This window comes from Panthera pardus, unplaced genomic scaffold, assembly GCF_024362965.1.
Source record: "Panthera pardus isolate Hobbes unplaced genomic scaffold, ASM2436296v1 HiC_scaffold_22, whole genome shotgun sequence".
Lineage (NCBI taxonomy): Eukaryota > Metazoa > Chordata > Mammalia > Carnivora > Felidae > Panthera > Panthera pardus.
The window spans coordinates 42,336,932-42,349,938 of record NW_026526788.1 but is presented as its reverse complement, the minus strand read 5'-3'; the positions used below and the strand labels follow the sequence as shown (position 1 = coordinate 42,349,938).

Sequence of the window (13,007 nt, the reverse complement as noted above, 5' to 3'; positions counted from 1 at the left end):
GACTTTCTTCTGTACACTGACAGCAAATTTGACCATTATCCTGTGGTAAGAAACACCAAATGTGCATTAGAACCTAGCAAGGAGCACTCCAAATCCCCTAAAGCAGAATGCAGGTACAGGCTGGAGGTGGGCAAGAAGCAAAAGAAGAAGAAAAAAAAAAAAAAAAAAAGGTGTCTAACTTCCATAGACAACAGAAAGCCACAGAAGACTTTTAAAGCAACAATAAAACATGATCAGATCTGTGTTTCAGAAACTCAAGTCAGAAGTATATGGATAAGCGGCTAATGGAAGAAAATCTGGAGGAAGACCAATGAAGAAGATTTAAAAGCAACTGCAGTAATGCTTCAGCACTAAATATTGACAACTACTTACTCAAACATAAATGAACCACAAAAAGAGGCACATAAAATAATGTAACTGTAATATGGGCTTCCAACCTAAGTTTCTAAACTCATCTCAAACATCAACTCAATAATCAGAAGCAATTACAGTAAAAGTGCAGTCAGGTACATTAGAAAAAAAGGAAAAAGAATGGCCATCAAATTTTTCCCTTAAAAGTACTTAAGAAATTTTTTTTAATTAATTTTTTCCCTTTTTAAAAAAGGTATTTCACAGTAAAACTACTATAACAGAGATTACCAAACCAAAATTTAGAACCACAGGGCAAGCACTGTGCAAAACTGCTGAAGACAATAAACAGGAAGAAGTTACCAAACAAAAAAAGGTTAGCAAAAAAAATAATAAAAAATAAAAAAAGACCATTTAACCCATTTCCTAATAATCCATTAAAAATTTTGTTACTCACATATAAAAACTACAGTTTTGAACTGATAAAAAATTCAACAAATTGGAGGTATGGGGATGTTCTTTAACACCTCTCCCCACTAGCCACTGTCTTAATTTGAAAGAAATAGGTTAATACATAAGGACATATATATGACAATGATAGACTCTGGGTTCACAGATTAGGATTGAATTAATTTCATTTATTTTTCAAAGAAATCGCTCCTTTAATTCTTCTCTATTAGGTCATTCCATAAGCTATAAATATTTTTGTATTTATACAAATATACTAGAAAAGCACTCATCTTTTAAGGAAATAACAATTCCTTGACTCCACATCCCCTCTAGTTATCACCCTGTTTTTTCCTCATCTTCAATTTACAGCAAACTCCTTGAAACCAACTCCCTTCCTACAGTTCTCTCTTAAAACTCACTCCAATAAAGTTTTCATGACCACCAAGAACTTGTTACAGTCACCAATGATTTTCATATTGCTAAATCTAACAGTCACATCCTTGTCCTGGATCTAATAAAATCTGCCATAGCTGTTCACTTACTCCCTCCTTAAAACATTTACTTGGCTTCAGGAATACCATTCACTCTTAATTCCCCTCCTTCCTCATGGAATGCTTCTTAGTTTCCTTTGCTAGCTCTGGCTGTCCTTCTCTCTCTCTCTCTTTCCCTGTCAACATTACAGGACCCTAAAGCAAAATCTTTGGGCTTCTTCTACAGCCACACTCTCTCCCTAGATTATCTTAATCAGTTCTCAGGGTATTAAATACTATCTCCATGTCCATGACTTAAAATTTCTATCTCCAGGGGCTCCTGGGTGGCTCAGTCCGTTAAGAGTCCGACTCTTGATTTTGGCTCAGGTCATGGTCTCGTGGTTCACAGGTTCAAGCCCCACATCGGGCTCTGCATTGACAGTGTGGGGCCTGCTTGGGATTCTCTTTCTCCCTCTCTCTCTGCCCCTCTCTGCCTCCCACCCTCCTTCCCTCCCTCACTCCCTCCCTCCCTCTCTAAATAAATAAATAAATAAATAAATAAATAAATAAATACTTTTTATCTCCAGCCCAGACCTCTGCCCTGAACTGCAGACTCATGTATACCTTGTACCTTGTCTGGACAGTATCTCCACTTGGATTGCTAACTTAACATAACCAAAATTAAACTATTTCCCATCTGCTTCTCCTGAAGTCTTCACCAACTTGGCAAATGGCAGCTCCATTTTTTCCAGTTAGTCAGGAAAAAAACAATGAACAGACACATCCAATTCACCATCAAATTCTGTTGGCTTTGATTTCAAAATGTATACAGACTGTAAGCACTTCTCTCAATTCCTGCCTAAAATCGCTATCATCTCCCACTCTGGATTGCTGCTGGAGCCTGCTGAATGATCTCATTATACCCACCTTCAGACATTCTCTACATAACTGTTGAGAGGTCTATTTAAAACAAGTCAAAACTCTTTAAATGCTTCCCACCTTCAGAGTAAAAGCCAAAGTCCTACTGGCCTACAAGGCCATATATCATCTATCATGCACACCTCTCCCAGCACCTTCTATGGCCCCCCACCTCATCTTTCACCAATCATCCCCCCCAATGCCTCCGCTGATCTACTTGCCACTCCTCAAACAAGACAAGCATGCTTCAGACACGAGACATCTGCACTTGCTTCATCTTCCTCAACTACTCTCTCCCCTAATAGCTGCACAGATTAGATCATCACAATCTCACTTCTTCCATGTTTCTGCTCAAATACCATTCATCACTGCAGACTTCTCTAACCATCTTACATAAAATAGCAGCATCCTGGGGCACCTTGATGGCTCAGTCGGTTAAGCCTCCCACTCTTGATTTCAGCTTAGGTCATGATCTCAGTTTGTGGGATCGAGCCCCATGTCAGGCTCTGTGCTAACAGTATGGAGCTTGCTTGGGATTCTCTCTCCCCATCTCCCCCGCTCACCTCCCCCTCAAATAAATAAATAAACATTAAAAAAAAATTTTAATTAAAAAAAAAACAGCAGCATCCTCCTTACATGGTCTCTCTGCCTTATTCTGCTTTGCTTTTCTCCACAGTAGTATAATAGCTGACATATTACATATACACTTGTTTATTTTCTGTATCTTGTCATTAGAATGAAAGTTGCACAAGGGCAGAAAAGGCATTTTCTTCACTGCACTATTATTACCAAGTGCTCAGTGGGTATTTCTTGAATGGATGGATGGCATGAATCAGGAAAATCTAGACTGGTCTCAAAGATTGGGTTGAGCAAATTTACAGCGTGGAACTTCTCAAGTCTTGGAAAAATGTTGACTGCAAAAGTGACTATGAAATGAAGAAAATAAACCCTAGAAAAAAATTTAAAATAAAAATAAAAGGAAGAATAAGGAAAAAAAAATGGCCATCTCTGCCTCCCCACTCTCTGTAAAGAAATATTACCAGGCTATGTTTCCTATAACCTGGCCTATCAACTCAGATCAAAGTATCACCAGACCCATCCTACACTTAAACAGCTGTTACGAATAGTTCCTGCTTTTCTAAACTATGGTTGTCAGAGAAAAGTGTAACTGCCAACCATAACACTGTCTGCCAAGACATAATGGTCAGTGAAAGCTCTCAAATTTCCCCAAAGCACTCAGGCTGCAACCAAATATCATTAATATGATGACAACAACAATTCAAAGTACCTTCTGGTGTCTGCCTATCTTAGTTGTCCCTAGTGTATTCACTAGGGGGTCAGTCATCAAAGACTGTGTTATCTTGATATGGTGGGGAGAAGGGTATGGGGGAGGAAGGAAGGGGGGAAGGGAGAGAAGGAAACAGAGAGAAAAGGAGGAGAGGGAGAGAGAGAGAGGGAATGAATGAGAATTAATTCAAAGAAACATGACCTACATTTATTTTTTGTATTTTACAGAGATGTAGATTGCCAGGGAATAAAAAGCATCTACTAAGCTACAAAGGTATCACCATTACAGAAGGACCAAAACCCTGAGACATCCAGCATTCCTTAGCTAAAGAGCTGTCTTGCATTTCCCATCCCCACACACAGAACTGAAGATATAGGGCAGGAGGCCATGCCAAATTGGACAGTTGGGAACAGTGATTGTGGAGAGGAGGGCAGTAACAACTAAAGTAAGGCAGGGAAGAGAAAAGTAATTAGCCATTTTTTTTCTCTTTTCCCCTTCCCATCGTACTTACTAAGTATAAAAACCAGCCAGATGAAAACTGGGAAGAAAAAGGCAGCAAGTTAAGAATAAGGATGCTTTGAAGCAAATAATAGCAGAAGAAATCAAGTACAAATTCCTTTCCTAAGCGGCTCTTTGAAAACCAATCATATGAAATGTTAGGAAATGACCAAGGAAATTTAAAACAAGCCCCCACACCTTAGATAACTATAAAACAGTACAAAGAGAACAAAGATTATTAATTATTTGGAATGATGATCCTGGAGCATTTTTAAGATCAACAATCCTCAAAGATGGTCCAACGATCAAACTGATCAACATGGAAAAGTAAACAGGTTAAAACTTCAGCTTTCATGAATCCAGTCTTTAAGAATCCTCTGGCTTCTCTGGGGCGCCTGGGTGGCTCAGTTGGTTGGGCGATCAACTTTGGCTCATGTCATGATCTCGCAGTGAGTTGAGCCCTGTGTCAGCTCTGTGCTGACAGCTCAGAGCCTGGGGCCTACTTCAGATTCTGTGTCTCCCCCTCTCTCTACCGCTGCTCATGCTCTGTGTCTGTCTGTCTATCAATAACATACAAATGTTAAAAAAAATTTTTTAATAAAAATAAAAATCCTCTGGCTTCTCGAGGGGAAAGTAGGCAATGGGTATTGAGCAGGGCACTTGTTAGGATGAGAAAGAAAGAAAGAAAGAAAGAAAGAAAGAAAGAAAGAAAGAAAGAAAGAAAGAAAGAAAGAAAGAAGAAAAGAAAAGAAAAGAAAATCCTCTGGCTTCTCAATGGTTTCAAATCTCAAAACAACCAATCAGAAGTCTTGAAAGTCAGAGGAGTAACTCTGGGGGCATGCAAAAAAAGCAATCAACTCAGCAGAGAAGATTTGTCAATCGACTTAAAAGAAAGGAGGGTTCGGATTGGTTGCTCTCAATAGGCTGAGTCATGTCCCAGCATCAGCACCAGTAGCAGGCAGATGTTAAGCTAAAAGAAGCAGGAGACCATAGGATACTCTGAGAAAGTGTGAAAGGAAAAAGTGGGTAGCAAAGTAAAGACAACTTAGCTCTATATAACCGCTGGTCATCAGCGTATCACAGTGGGACACAACAACCAGAATTGTTTGCAGCCTGAAGTGGCACTTTGTATTTACTTTTGTGCTAATGCTTCCCTCTCCGTAACACTCCTCCCCCATCTGGCACTGATGGGTCTCCCTGCTCCCCTGGCAGTTGTCACTTTCTAGAGCTCCTCTTCCTCCATCCATTCTTTGATGTGGGTGATTTGGTGTTTCCCACCCCCACTTCAGTCTCCTGCCCTCTTCCTGTATTAGTTCATCCTGTATTAGTTCATGCCTTCTACTCAGTCCCTGCCCTTGAAAAGCACACAATCCAGTGGGGGAGGTAGATGTGTCACTAGATTAGATGCAAATACATCACAGTCAATGCCATAAAAGAAATATGACAAAGTGTTTGAAGCACATATTCATCTGTCATTACCCTACTGCATATCTTCCAAATCAACACTCCAGCTTCCTACTCTCTTGTAAATCAGTTACTAAGTCCTGTATCTTTCCATAAAATCCCCTGATCTCCAAATCCACTTTGCAGTTCAGGCTTTATTTCTCATATGACCTATTGCAACCACTTCCTATCAGAAACACAATTCAATATATTTCCACACCACCACATCAGCCAACTCCCTAAAAGACAAACCCTATCATCCCCTTACTTTGAAACATCTAATATCATTCCAATGCCTACGAGATAAAGTTCGAATCCTTAGCACAAAAAATAAGATAATACACTTCTCAAACACACCATTTTAAAAGTAGACAGACTAAGCTCTAGTTCCACTGCTTACTAGCTGTGTTACCTTTGGCAGGTCACTTTACCTCTCTAAGCTTCCTCATTTGCAAAGTGAGGATATGAAGAACCTACCTCTTACAGTTGTTAACGGGAATCAAGAAAGCAACTCCAAGCCAAGTACCACAACAGTACCCAGCAGTCAACCAATGTTAACTATTACCCTGGGATATCTCATCTATCTAGCATGTCTCACTCCCCAAAGGACGCAGATAACCGAAGTTTTACTCTCATATATTTTACAATGATTAACAAACAGTAAGAGTTAAATCAGAAATGACCTTCTGGTTAACCATGACCTAACAGAAACTTCATTTAACCAAAATACGCTTTCCTAAAATTTTTGCTTTGTCAAAATTTACTATAACTTATTTAGAAACAAGTACCCATTTACAAAAAACAAAACAAAATAAAAAACTAGCTTTGTTTTGTTTCCTATTCAAGTTCAGGAAGAAAAAAAAGCTGCAACTTACCAACAGAAACTCACTTAGAGATTTTTAAGAATGTGATTCTCTATAGTATTAAACCACATAAACTAAATTCAATCTCAACTGCATATATAATTTTCTAAAGATATACACATGTAACAAAACAAACTCAAGAAGCTTAAAAAAATACAAGTGTGCATCAGATGATGGAGTGACATTCATTCTCAGACTTCACAATCAAAAGATGAAATCACGAAAATTTTTTGTAAGTCAGTGATTTTTAATAATTTTCAAAACTGCTGGGACGCCTGGGTGGCTCAGTCGGTTGGGCATACGATTTCGGCTCAGGTCATGATCTCGCAATTTGTGAGTTTGAGCCCCACATCGGACTCTGTGCTGACAGCTCAGAGCCTGGAGCCTGCTTCGGATTCTGTGTCTCCCCCTCTCTCTGCCCCTCCCATGTTCTTGCTCTGTCTCTCTATAATAAATAAATGTTAAAAAAAAATTTTTTTAATAATAATAATTTTAAAAACTGCCAAATTCACAATAACAAAACAGATCAGAAACATTTTAGGAGATTCATATTTATGATGTTAAGTGATAATGAAAATCAGTAAAAAGATTCCAATAAACTTATGGGCAAAGGACAAACAATTCATACACTTGATCTTAGCCAAAAGGCCGAGAAGCGATTCAAACAATTCATACAAAGGAGAAAGTAAAACCAGAAAAATACTGCATTTGCTTTTCTATTGTGAATAGTTATGTTAGGCAGTAGACAGATGTTAGGCAGTAGATAGTCTTACACCTATTTAAAAAAAAAAAAAACTTTTAAAACAAAAACCTATAAAAGTATGACAAAACTGGTCAACTAAACAGCAAGAGGCAATGTAAATCAATTAAAAAAAAAAAAAACCTTTCACGGCACTTGGGTGGCTCAGTCTCTTAAGCATCTGACTTTGGCTCAGGTCATTATCTCAGGGTTTGTGAGTTCGAGCCCCATGTTGGGCTCCATGCTGATAGTGCTTCATGTTGACAGTGTAGGGCCTGCTTGGGATTCTCTCTCTCCCTCTCTCTCTGCCTCTCCCCCATCTTCTCTCTTTCTTTCTCTCTCTCTCAAAATAAATAAACTTTTAAAAAGTAAAAATAATAAATAAATAAATCTTTCAGAAATAAATTCGGCAATATTTTCCAAAAGTGACAAAAATTTTCAGACCCTCTGACCTTGTAATTCCCCCTCCTGGGTCTTTAGCCTAAAGGAAAGAAGCAAAACATAGCACAGCTATATGATAACTGTTTTACTTGCAAAGCAAGAAATAACTTGGATGTCCAACTATTATAAATAAGTAACTCAATTCACTGCAACATTGTAAAATTTAAATGTGCAAAAATTATAGCAAAAATAAAACATTAAATATGAAAGCAATATTAAACATTACGCTTTGATTATAGTATAAAATCACATATATACGGTGAAAAATAAAAAATAAACGTTTATTTTTTTTATTTCTTTCATCATTAAGTTGTTTGTAAAATAAAAATCCTATTGGAATTGATCAGGCCCACTACAGTAAGTACACATTTCAGAAGCATAAAACCACAAGCATCAATTTTTTTCCCAAAAAACCTATCACATAGACAAGTAATCAGATAGGCTCTTCTCACATACAGACTAGCCACACATGTAATTTTAGCCATGCTATTAGCCATCTGTAACCTTACTATATTAAAATCTCATTTTACCATCAAAACGTAACTGTATGAGGGATCTCCATATGGTGAGCAGAAGCCACTTGTTATGGGGCATCTGGAGAGAGAGCCCCAAGCACTGAGGTTAAAAACTATCCAGCCAAGCAGAGTAGTGAAGGTTAGGTTTCTCCCCTATCCCCAAATGAATTATCATGTTTCTCACCACTCAAGGGCTCTAAGTTTCTAAGAGTGGCAGCTAAGCATTCAAGGAGGGAGAAAATATAAGCCGATTTGTTCTCCTTCTGAAAAATTGGCAGCTTCCTCATTTTCCCCCTAAAGCACCATGAAGGAATGAAAAATACACAAGCATGAGGTCTGAAGATGTGGGGTCCCAGTGACTCTAAACAACCTAAATAAGACACTTGCCCTTTCAAGCATCAGTTAATGGGTAAAATTTTTTAAGCTAAACCGAATAATTCGTTAATTCTTTCAAGTTCAACATTCTATTAATAGACCCCCTTTACTAATACATGTCTACGCCTCTCAAAACCTTCCACTCAAAATTGCAGAATAATTATTAAGACTTATAATTAGGAAACTGAGAACAAAGGTAAAATACACAAATAGTCAAAAGGCTTGAATTGTATCCCAGCTCTGTCCCTTTCTACCTGCAAGACCTGGGGCAAATCACTTTGCCTCAAAATAAACTCTTAAAATCAAAGAAGCAGGAATCCTTACTGGCCATGCCTTTTTTAGTCTTGCATTATAAAATGTATTGGTTTTTTGCTGTCATCACTAGGATTTCATTCCCAATCAGCAACAATTTTGACTGTCTTCATGGAAATTTAAAGGTACCTTATGCATTCATCTTTTCCATGTTTTCCGATATTGAAAGAGATCGTTCACAAAGTCTGCCTATCTTAAACTTACATTTAAGATCAAGAGCATTCCTCAAAAATGTAATCAATAAATCGTTTTTGAGTACCTGTGCCACATAACAGTAAATGTTAGCATTGAAGGAACCCAAAGGTCTGATGGAGACAGACATATAAACAAATCATTACTAACTGACAGATGCTAAACGAAGAATGCATGATGTAGTACTGGATCAGTCAAGACAAGGGGGATAAGATTTCTGGACCATTTTCAGAGGTGATGTTTTCGGTAGATCTTGAAGAGCAAATTGTTTACTAAGTAGAGAAGAAGTCTCAATAGAGAGAACAGTGTAAAACCACAAAGGAAGATGTCATCTTCAGAGAACTCTTAAGTAGTGTCTGTATGGAGAGGAGAGCAAAATGGCAGAAATGAAATTAGAAACGTTCACAAGTTATCAGAAATCTCAAAGGACTTTGACTTTTATCAAATACAGATTATGTACAGTCACTGACGGACTTTTACACGGGGAATCAAAGTCCCCTTCTATTTAGCATACAAAGGAGTTGAGTTGGCAACAAACAAAAAAATGCAGGTCTCGATATGGAAATACAGAATAAATGGTTGTTGTTTTAAATGAAGAGTGCCTGCTCTCAGGATGGCTTCTAGCAGTTTCTTACCATGAAGTTTCTTTACATGGAAGTAAAAGAATATGAATTATGGCTAAAAGGTTCTTAAGAAAGTGTGTGTGTTTTGCCTAAAGAGAATACTAAAGAAAATAACCAAATAACACTAAAGAGCTTTAATAAATCTCAAGAGGCAAACCGTAATAATGTCTGAGAAGACTAAGTACAGGCAAAACATTCAAGAATGTTTAAATCTTTATCTTATACTGATTGCAGATAAAACCAAGTTTTGTGCAGGAGGAGGGTATCTTAAATTCCTTTTGGTTAAAGAGCTGTCCCACCAAAATCTTTAGTCTACAAGAGGATTTTTTTTTTTTTTTTGTGACTGGCAAAATTAGTTCCATTATATTTTAATTCTCAGGAGAAAAAGAGAAAAGGAATGCTTTTTCAAATGACTATTCTGAAAGGACTGAAGCTCAATTCAGCTCACCAATGAGAGTGAAATATCCACATTTCAATCTCTGACCACGAAGAGTCCCTGCATCAGTAATTGCCACACGGCTAAGGCCTAGTGCTGGAACAGCAAGCCTAATTGGCTGGGTAGCCTACAAAGATGAATTTGCAATTATTGAAATTCAAACTCAAGCTTAGCCACTAACGACTACCTCAAAGGAGTCATTCTTCCTTTTACTTTGATAAAAAAAAAAAATAGGTACATAAAAAAACATACATATATATATATGTATGTATATGTATGTATGTATAAAAACAGCAGATGTCAAAAGGAGAGAGAAGCAGCATCTGAACCCATGGCAATGGTGTGGTCCATCAAAGTTTGATCTAAGGATGTGTTTTAAGGTGTGTCTTTGTTTTGGCCCAGCAATTAAAAAAACAAACAACAACAACAACAACAAAAAAAAACCCCAACAGTCAATCGGGGCACCCGGGTACTTTCCCCCTGTCAACCCTCGCAAGCATCCTGGCTCTGAAATCACTGGGTAACTTGGCCTCGCCCTGATTTCTCCTAAGAGAAAGGCGCACCCCCAGCGCCTGAGGCCCCCTGCGCGCCTGTCACAGCCCGCGGGGTGGGGGGCGTCCGGCCTCTAGCCTCCAAGCTCGCCCCTCCTCAGGCGGCTTGCGGGGACCTCGAGACGATGCCGGGAGGGCGGGAGGCCTGAGAGCGTCACAGCCTCACCCTAGGTGCCTGGGCCCGAGACCCGCCGCGCCCCCCGCCCAGGGCTGTCGCAGACGCCCGCCCCGCCCCGACTCCGGTCCCGGCTCCCGCCCGACCCTGACTCTCACCGTGCGGAGGTCACGCTGCCTCCCCGGCCGCGGCCCGGCTGCGGGTCGCCCAGTGACCTACGGGCCCAAGGACCGCAGGTGAGGCGAGGGACCGCCCGTCACATCCCCGCCGGCCGCGCAGCCAAACCTGCAGCAGCCAGCATCGCGTCCGCGGCCTGAGGGAGCGCCTGACTCGAGAGACACCGCGCCCCCTCCCTTGGCCGGCACCCGCCTGGACTCCGCCCTCCAGGGCCCGCGCACCGCGCGCGCGCAGCCCCGCCCCCCGGGACCCGCGTGCGCAGGCGCGAGCCTCACGGGGCCAGGCCCCGCCTTCAGATCCGCCCCCTCGCCCGACTCCGGCCTCAGCCCACCCCTAGCCCCGCCTCCACCCCGCGCCAGAAATCCCCAGGCTCCGCCTTCACTTCGGGACCGCCCCTCTCCACTGACCTTGCTTTTCTGCACCCTGACTCAGGTGTCCGCTAGACTGAACCCGTGATGCCAGCCCTGCAGCTGACCGCTTTAGCCGGGGCCTCGGACTAACATTTGCTGCTTGACCGCGGTCAGACCTGTCAACTCCACTTCCTGACCATGAGAAGTTAGTAGTCTGAGCTTTGGGACTGACATGGGCTCCGCTCCCACCTTTCAGCGATGTGGACGCTTCCAGCATTTGTGTCCATCCCGATTCCCTGCCCTCCCATGCTCTGGCGCATGCCTGAACCATACACCCAACCTACCACACCAAAACAGGGGATCTTGCTGAGGCTGAGCGGAAGGAAGGGGCAACCCCAAGTGCTGAGATTTGCGGCATCTCCATGGCGCAATCTGGGTTCCTTTTGCCAGGAACCGCCTTAGAATTCCCATCACCCACAGGCCTGTTCCTTTCCTTTCTTTCTCAGCAGCTGGGCCTGCCTTGAATATCCTGGAGGTCTCCGAGGTCTGGCTGAGTGTTAAAGTCCTGCAAGCTGCACATATGTGACAAATAGACTAGCAGCTCACTGAAATCCTTGTGGGCCAACACTTACCAACAGCTCGACTGCAATAAGTAACATTTAAGGAGAATTCTAATGTTTATTGATTGCTTTTAAAATATAATATACATAGGGAAAAACTATAAATATATATCCCTTACGTATCTTAAAGTTCTGTAACTCCTTTCATCTCTACTTTTTCTCATGGTCAGAACTGTCCAACATTTTAATTAGCTCTGGATTTTTTTCCTCCAGACTTAGACATTATCATTAGTTTTATACAGTAAACATTTTTTTATAATTACATGTTTACCATTTTTCTTTCTTATTATTTATTGCATTTCATATTTGCTTGGGGATTATACTCCATTTTCTGGAGGTACATCCTTTAGAAGTTATTTTAGTGAAGTCTGCTAATGGTAAATTCTATTAATTTTTTTAGTATGAAACATTGCATTTTATTCTTGAATTAACATGAAGCTAAGGGTAAAATTTAGTATGAGAATCCCCTTCTCCCTTAAATGTTTGATGTTCTACTGTATTCTAGCTTTTGCTGTTGCTGCTGATAATTTTTGTATTGATTTCTTGTTATTTTGGGTAAAGTATACACTCTGGATGTTTTAAGATAACTTTGATTTTAACATTCTATAGTTGTATTATTATGTGGCTTACAATGGATTTCATTTTATCTATATTGTGCAGGGTCGCCTGAGTGGCTCAGTCAGTTAAGCATCCAACTCTTGATTTCAGCTCAGGTCATGATCTCACACTTGGTGAGATCGAGCCTCACATCAGGCCCTGTGCTGACAGTGCAGAGTCTGCTTGAGATTCTCTCTCCCTCTCTCTTCTCTTCCCCACTCGTGCTCTGTCTCTCTCAAAATAAATAAATGAAAGTAAAAAAAAAAACATTTATTATTTATATTGTGCAGTGTTTAATGTGCTTCCTGAAACTATAAGTGGAAGTCTATCATTTCTGGCGGAAAGGGGGGGAATTTTTAAATTCCATCGTTTCCTTGCTGATTTTGATGTGATTTGATGTTGGGTCTGAGAGTAATTGGATAAGAAAGTAATCCTGAGACGTTTTCAGTGCAAAATGGTGGCTTTATTAAAGCACTGGGACAGGAACCGGGGGCAGAAAAAGCTGCATTACAAAAGTGAAGACTTAATTCTCTAATTTTTTTAATTCTCCAGGTGTTAAAGAGAACAGGCCATCCTCTTTTTTAGTAAGAAGTAAGTTTATACATCAAGTCTTGTCCAAGTAATGAAGTGGGACAAGATGGAAGGACTAGAAAAACATGAGTAACTGACTTCTATGTTTACAAGTT

At 40.3% G+C, this 13,007-nt stretch overlaps 1 protein-coding gene across 7 annotated transcripts in view; it reads right to left on the bottom strand.

Annotated features, from left to right (window-relative positions):
* CCSER2 (coiled-coil serine rich protein 2) overlaps positions 1–10,979 on the bottom strand; it is a 190,853-nt gene extending 179,874 nt beyond the window's left edge. For 2 of the 7 annotated variants that reach the window (XM_053909655.1, XM_053909654.1), the window contains exon 1: positions 10,736–10,973. The gene's annotated coding sequence lies outside the window, so the exon portion shown is untranslated. Of the gene's footprint in view, positions 1–10,735 lie in introns of all 7 variants that reach the window. The other 5 variants (XR_008424850.1, XM_053909658.1, XM_053909656.1 and 2 more) reach the window with 5 other exon arrangements.
* Between the last annotated feature and the right edge of the window lie 2,028 nt (positions 10,980–13,007).